This window comes from Nelumbo lutea, chromosome 1 (genome assembly GCF_056320005.1).
Source record: "Nelumbo lutea isolate HS-2025 chromosome 1, American lotus-T2T, whole genome shotgun sequence".
NCBI classification, from domain to species: Eukaryota; Viridiplantae; Streptophyta; class Magnoliopsida; order Proteales; family Nelumbonaceae; genus Nelumbo; species Nelumbo lutea.
This window is the reverse complement of record NC_142684.1, coordinates 219,169,198-219,177,417: the sequence shown is the minus strand read 5'-3', so window position 1 is coordinate 219,177,417 and position 8,220 is coordinate 219,169,198.

Below are 8,220 nucleotides of genomic sequence, written 5' to 3'. Positions count from 1 at the left end.
GCAACATAAGACCCAGTCGCCTCCTCGACATAGGCGAACTCCAAAGGAGAGTGGACTATGAGTCGCTCCCTCAGCCTAAGGGCTAAAAGTGTCGAGCTCACGAAATACCTCGGCACCATGTAAGACCTAGTCACCTCATCAGCATAGGCAAAGTACTTTTAAGTAGCCCGTGTGCAGACAGGTCAGGCATATACCCTACCATGTCACTCACCTCGACATACACCATAAAACTGCCCCAAGTACTGGGCGACAATTTGGGGCAACGACAAGTGGGGAACCCCCCATTTTGGTTATGTAGCTTGATAGCTCAACAGTTCAAAAAAAAAATCACTACCGTCAGAAAGAGTTAATTGCACGACACTTAGCGAAAAAACATATTTCATTATAAAAAGTTTGTTACAAAAGGAAGAGAAAAAGAACAGATGCTGAGCTCGCAAGCTCGAAGTACAAAGAACTATTCGGGGCACTCAACACCCTTGCCTGAAGTTTCAGCGGAGGAACCAGCCTTGTCGTCAGCACCAGCTTTGTCATCGGCACCGGCCTCTTCAATATCGAGTAACTCATCATCACTCTCCACTTCGGAGTTTGGGTCTCCGGTGGCTTCAAGGGTCATCTCTTTTGTGATCCACGAAGTAGCACTCATATTGAGCTGCGGGAACTCGCGTTTGGACAACCACCTACTGAGCTTGAATCCTTTACGGTAGCCCTCCGACCCGGCTTCGATAAGCTCTCCCTCGAACTCCTCTAAGCTCTTATAATCCGCGACGACCTTGACCTTAGCTTCCTCTATGACCTTGAGAAGAATTTTAGTTTGTTCCTTGACATTGGCCTCAAGGTTCTCCACTTGGCGCTTCAGATCTGCCTTCTCCGACATCAACGACTCGATAAGCTCTTTCTGAGATCGCGCACTGTTTTCCAGTTGATTGATCTTGCTGTGAGCTAAATTCAGCTCAATATGAGCCTCGCGGGATGAACTCTCAGCAGCTAGAGCCCGCTTCAAATGCTACTCAGACTAGTAAGCCAGGGCGTGCAAGGTGGAGTTCACCTGCCAAGAGTGTATAAATCAGTACCAGTGAAGCTATAAGTACAAAAAATCAAAGTAGAACAAGACTTACCACCATGCAGTGGGTAGTTGCCCGAGCCCCGAGCTGAGCAGGCATTAGTTCAGCCCAGCTTGCGACTTCCTGAATACACAGCCCCTTTGCTCTTTTGGAGGCTGCATTGCGGGGTCAGGATACTCCGAGCTGTCTCTTCGCTCCTTGAAGAAGCAATAGTTGTTGTAGGGGCGGGTCCTGAAGATGTCTCGGGCGCACAAAGTAGGACCTTCTCTGAATCCAAGTCAATCACCGGAGACGCACTGGAAGGCTGTTCGGGCTCAGGGATGGCGGGCTCTAGGGACTCAGTATGAGCTCTTTTAGTAGCTCGCTTCTTCTTCTTTCCTTTCATCCACCCAAGAAGCTTGTCCGCGCTAAGATTCATGGGAGCTGCAACAAAACTTAGCGTTAGCGACATCAACAAGAGTAGAGTACCTGCTATTAGAATAAAACTCTAATCCAAGGCAACCTACCAGGACTCAAGCCGGCTTGCACGAGCTTATCTTTGGTAAAGTAGTCCTTATAGTGGAAGCTGAGCTCCGCCCAAGAATGGAGTGTCTCCCTTGTCTTCAAGTCCATCCTAACACCGGAATCCTGAATGGCAGCCCTCCAATGGGTAGGAAAAGGCCACCCTGCAGGATTATGAACTACGAAATAACTTTATTTCTAGGTCGAGATCCTATTGGGTAGTTCGTGCAAAAACTTATAGCCCAGGCAAGGAGACAGATAGTAGGTCCGCCTATGTTCGGGAAGGACGCACAAAGAGTTCCTCTTGATTGACAAGATAGAAGAGAAAATACCGAAGTCGAGAGGTAGACAATACTCATAAAAAAGAGAGATGGTCCCGACCACATTTTGGATGGAGTTCGGGTGTAATTGTTCTACGGTGATGTTGAAGAATTTCAGGACCTCTATGATCAAGGGGTGCAAAGGTAAGCGAAGACCAGCCATGAGCTACTCTTCGCAAATTACAATCTCATTATGATCGTGTTCCCAAGGGAAGTTACTTATGGGGAGACTATAGTTATACTCATTCGGGAGGTGGTATTGACCTATTAAAGCCCTAAGTCTATCCACAGTCAGCGTCGAGGAATCGAACCTGTCTGGCGCCTAACCTCAATGAGAAGTGGACACTGGGTTATCCGTGACTTATCGCGCCTCCCAGGATGAGTCCACCTCGGGAGGACTGACCTGAGCCGAGGTACCTTCCTCGGGCTCCTCTAAAAGATTATCAAAACTAAGGTTGGACATAACTACGAACTGAACTAAATTGAAAAGGAAAAGCTAGGAGAGACTCACCCAGAAAAACAACCGAACTGGGAAAATGGTGAATTGGGAAACCCGAGCTAAGGAGTCTAAGCGTGACCTCTGAGCGAAGGTTGGTGAACTTATGGCGAAGAAAAATGTCTTGGGTCCCCCCTGTTTATAGCCGCTATATTCGAGAATCAACGGTCAAGATCAAGGCGATCCAACGGCTCTCAAGAAAATCGGTTGCGTGATCCCCGAGGTTGAAATCAATTTAGCGCGTTTTTTGGCGTTCACAGAATTTATAGATCATGTGACGTCCGTGCGTAAACCTTATGCAACCCCGGTTGTCCTTGATTGAGCTGAGCAGTAAACTAGTCCAACCGACGAACTATCCGACTGGACGGCCTAGACTTCGAGCCAAATCCACCCGTCATGTCGTGAACTCCCCACACCAGGTCAGGACCCCTGGCTCAGGGAGTGGGGGCAATTTTTTTTTTAATAAATTTAGTTTTATTAATAATTTGTAGTAATTTTAATAATTTTTATTCTTTTTATTATTTTTAAGTGAAATTATAATTAACTTTAAATAAATAAAATAATTATAAAAGCTAATTTTTTTATTAATTCCACTAATAATTAACAATTAATAGGAATGACAACGGGGTGGGTTCAAGGCAGGGCACCCCATCCCTTTCCTTGTTCCATAGTCAAGACACTTTACCCCATCCCTACCCTGTCCCTAGTGTCATGTGGTTCAGGGTAAGGTAACCACTCCTCAATGTCAAGCGAATTTAGGGGTAAGGCACCCCACTCCTCATCAAGGATGGAGAATCCTCAAATTTTCATGCCTCATCCTCAGTATTGGTGGGTTCAAGTAGAGGTGTAAATTGGGTCATGCTGGGTCGGCATGACACGACCCCATGTGATTTGCACAAAGTGCGAGTTGTGCTGTGCTGGCCCATGAGGTGTCTCGAGCCATGCCTCCCTCCTTTAGGATAATTTGGGGGGTTGGTTCAGCACGGCCTATGGCCCAAGCCCCACAAGCCCGTGCCATGCCGTGGGTCAGGTTGGTCAATGGGTCAGGCCTTGGGCCAGGCCATGTCGCACACGAAGCCAAGCTCAAGGCAAGGCACCCACTCCTCATCCAAGGTTTTTAACTTTTTAATAAACAATCCAATCAAACTCAGCCCGAGTTGGTCGGTTTTCTAGTATTTCAGATTGGTTTTGGTTTAATAAATATATATTAATAATTTATATTTTAAATTAATACAAGAAAATAAGAAAATTCCCATATTTTTTAGTCTAAAATATTTAATATCATAGATTTAACTTTCGTAATTTATTTTTTAATAATATCATTGCAATTTGTGAAATTTAAAGTTTAAATCTTTTGAAAAAACAAACTAAACCGAAAATAGACCCAAAATGATACAACCCGAGTTGGTGGGTTTTCACTAATGGTCAATCGGTTTTGAGAGATAAACTGCATACTTGACCAAATCGATTTGGTTGGTGAAACAGCGTACAACTAAATTGAACCAATCATTGAATACCCTAATTTCAACTAAATTTATAATCTAATCTCCTATAAATAACAATACTTTAATCTCCAATAATTATTGAAAATTTATAGAAACGTACACAAATTCTAAAAATATACTAAATTAGTTAATAAATAGTGTAATATCAAAAAATAGTTGAATCTCTAATAAGTATTAATCTACAAATTATAAAAATAAATAATTACTAAAAATAAATTTATAACAAAAATACAATAAATACAATAAAGTAAATATCAAAAGTTAAATAATAGTTGTTTAATCTCCAATAATTATTGATAATTTTCTATTAAATAACAAATTAAAAATAGATTTTTAAATAATTATTGAAAGCATATTATAAAAAGCAATAAATAATTACTAAAAATAAAATAAATATTAATTATAGTATATATAAATATATAATGAATATACACTATTATTGTACAATTATTACTAATAAATATAATTTTGTTGAAAGTTATTTTCTATAATTATTAATTGATATTAGTGAAATTAGTTATTTACAATATTATTTAGTTATTGAAATTCGTAACATGTTAATTATTTATTGAAATTAATAATCCATAAAATCATAATTATACTATTATTACATAATTTGTTATTAATTTTGCAAAATGTTAAATTATTATGAATATGAATATTGTGAATTCTATTATAACTATTTTTCTACTTTTAAGATTTTTTTTTAAATTTATTATATAATTTCGTTATTTTAACCATTTAAAAATTTTCCATGTTAAATATTTAAATAATAATTAAAATATTTAAAAATTTTCATTGTTTGAATTTTATTTATTTTATTGTTATTATGAATATTAAATATTTTGTTATATTATTTATCTATTTTGATGTTTTTATTTAAGATTTTTAGTTATTGAAATATTTAAATAATATTTACTTTTTAGTGTTAAAATTTTATTATTACAAACTAAACTGAAAATAGACCCAAATTGATACAACTTGAGTTGGTGGGTTTTCACTAATGGTCAACGGTTTAACGAGGCAAACTACGGATTAGACCATATCAATTTGGTTGGCCAAACAGCCTACAACTAAACAAAATCAATCATTGAATACTCCTAATTTCAACTAAATTTATAATCTTATCTCTAATAAATAACAATAGTTTAATCTCCAATAATTATTGAAAATTTAGAGCAAACTTATACAAATTCTGAAAATATACTAAATTAGTAAATAAATAGTGTAATCTCAAAAAATAGTTTAATCTTTAATATGTATTAATCTATAAATTATAAAAATATATAATTACTGAAAATAAATTTATAACAAAAATACAATAAATATGATAAATTAAATTTCAAAAGTTAAATAATAGTTGTTTAATCTCCAATAAATATTGATAATTTTCTATTAAATAACAAAATAAAAATATATTTACAAATAATTATTGAAAGCATATTTATAAAAAACAATAAATAATTTCTAAAAATAAAATAAATATTAATTATAGTATATATAAATATATAATGAATATACACTATTATTGTAAAATTATTACTAATAAATATATTGTTTTCTATAATTATTAATTGATATAAGTGAAATTAGTTATTTACAATATTATTTAGTTATTGAAATAATATTGTTGTTTAAATTCTTAAAATATTAACTATTTATCGAATTTAAAAATCCATAAAATTATAATTAAACTATTATTACATAATTCGTTATTAATTTTGTAAAATATTAAATTATTATTAATATGAATATTATGAATTCTATTATTGTTATTTTAACTATTTAAAATTTTGTCATGTTAAATATTTTGTTATTTAAATATTTTAAATTTTTCATTATTTGAATTTTACTTATTTTAATGTTATTACATAATATTAAATATTTTTTATATTATTTAGATATTTTAATGTTTTTATTTAATTTTTTTAGTTATTGAAAAATTAAATAGTTTTATTTTTAAGTGTTAAATTTTTACTATTTGAATAACATTTAAATTGAGTAATTCATAAAATTATAATTTATATTGTTACTACATAATTTCATGATGAATTTTGTAAAAATATTGAATTATTAATAATATGAATTTTATTAAATCTATTAATTTTTTGTGTTTTGAATAAATATTTTAAATTTAGTATATAGTTTCATTATAGCGTTTAAATAGTTTTGAATTTTTTTAATTGGAACTTTCTTTAGATAGATATAGATAAAAAGTGGGGGATAGGATAAATAGGAATTAGAGATCGTTTAGGAGATAATCTCTTTATTGAGTTAGAGATAATTTAAAAGATAAATAGGAGTTAGAGATAATTTAGGAGATAAATAGGAATTAGAGACAATTTAGGAGGAAGTGGGGAAAGCGGCGCCCCTTGGCTAAATATTAGAAAAGTAAATACCTCTTTCTTTATGGTTGTTAGAAATAGTTAAGCAATTGATATTTCCTTATTGGTTTATTGGGTAATTATGTGGAATTAAAAAATTAAAAATTTAAGAAAACAAAAAATTAGGAAGGGGGTTTGTAACAAGTAGAGGTATGGTGACGTGGACAGACCAATTTTAATATATACTAGTAGGGACCCATGCGATGCACGGGAAAATTTGAAAGATTTAATAATTTTAATTTTCATTTAATGTTGATTTATAAAAAATTATTATTGTTAATTGAAATTTTTTGAAATTTATTACATAATTTTGTTATTTTAACTATTTAAAATCTAGTTATGATAAATATTAATTATTTAAATATTTTAATAATTTATAATATATTTAAATTTTTTTGTTATTTTAATTTTATTATTTAAAGCTATTACATATTATTAAATATTTGTAAAACATTTAAATTGATAATCTAGAAAAACATAATTTAAATTGTTAGTACATAATTTCATGATATATTTTGTAAAAATATAAAATTATTTTTTGTGTTTTTAATAAATATTTTAAAATTATTATATAATTTTGTTAGAATATTTAAATAATTATTAAAAATTTTAATCAAAATTTTCTTTAGATAGATATAGATAAAAAGTAGGGGAGGGCATAAATAGGAATAAGAGATAATTTAGAAGATAAATAGGAATTATAGATAATTTTGGAGAAAATGGGGAATAATTGGGGAGGTAGTTTAGAAGAAGAGATTATTTAGGTTATTGGGAAAGTGCATATCATTGGTTGTTTCAAAAATGACATGGAAATAAAAAAAAATAAAAATTCAAAAAATGGAAAAATTTTATACTTTTTATCGGCGTTCTTTGAGACGGTAATGTAAATTAATCTACATTATATCATGGATTAGTCCACACTATCTCATACTTTTTAATTCATGCCTAAATGTTATAAATTAAGTTTGATAATAAATAATCATTGTAAATCAAACATTCTCATCCATGATGGCTGTGTTTGGTACCATTGCAAAACGTTTTAAGTTTATCAATATTGTCCTATCACATTACATCAAATAATCATTTCCATGAAAAAATAAGCATCAAATTAGGTGTTAGCATTTATAGTAGAAACATCAAATTTCCATGAAAAACAATGCTAGTTCATTACTATGTAGACATTTATTGCGAAATTCTATTTGGAAGACTATTTGTTTAATAAGCATTTTCTTGGTTTATGATAGTTAACTGTTGAGGGAAACACCATTTTTAATATTTTCCCAACACCCATCTGTTTATTTACTATTTAGCTTATGTGGCGCCTTATAGTGTCTAATGATGCTTAATTATCAATCAACACCAAATAAATGTTTATCAACCACTTCTCATTTTTTCAAGATAAAACGTTTATTAAATAAGTCTATAATACTAAACAACCCCTTGACCTTTACTCAAGAAACAACAATGATATCAAATGTTGAATTGATAACTCAAAGCATTTGTGACATATATATATATATATATATATATATACTCATCAAATTTGGATTGGCCGACCTAAAATGTTGCAAGTAAAAGTATAAATGGTACCAAACACAATTAGTATGTTCAATCACACTAATGTGAGGTTCATAAGATCAATCTTCAAAATAAATCATAGAAAACATGTAATTTTGTGTCCATGTTATCAAACACCTTTGGAAAAAAAAACATATAAACAATTCAAAATCGAAATGAATCCTATTTAATAGGACTTTTTGGATCTTAACCCAATACAACACTATTTTAATTAATTTTGTTTGGTGTTACATTAAATTATCTTGTATGAAATTATGAGTCATGGGGAGCATATATAAAAATACTAGCATGCTAACTCTTGATTGGTTAAGTGGCTTATTACATGCTTGTGTTTGTATTAAATCCCAATATATAAATCAAATCAAGAAATAAAGA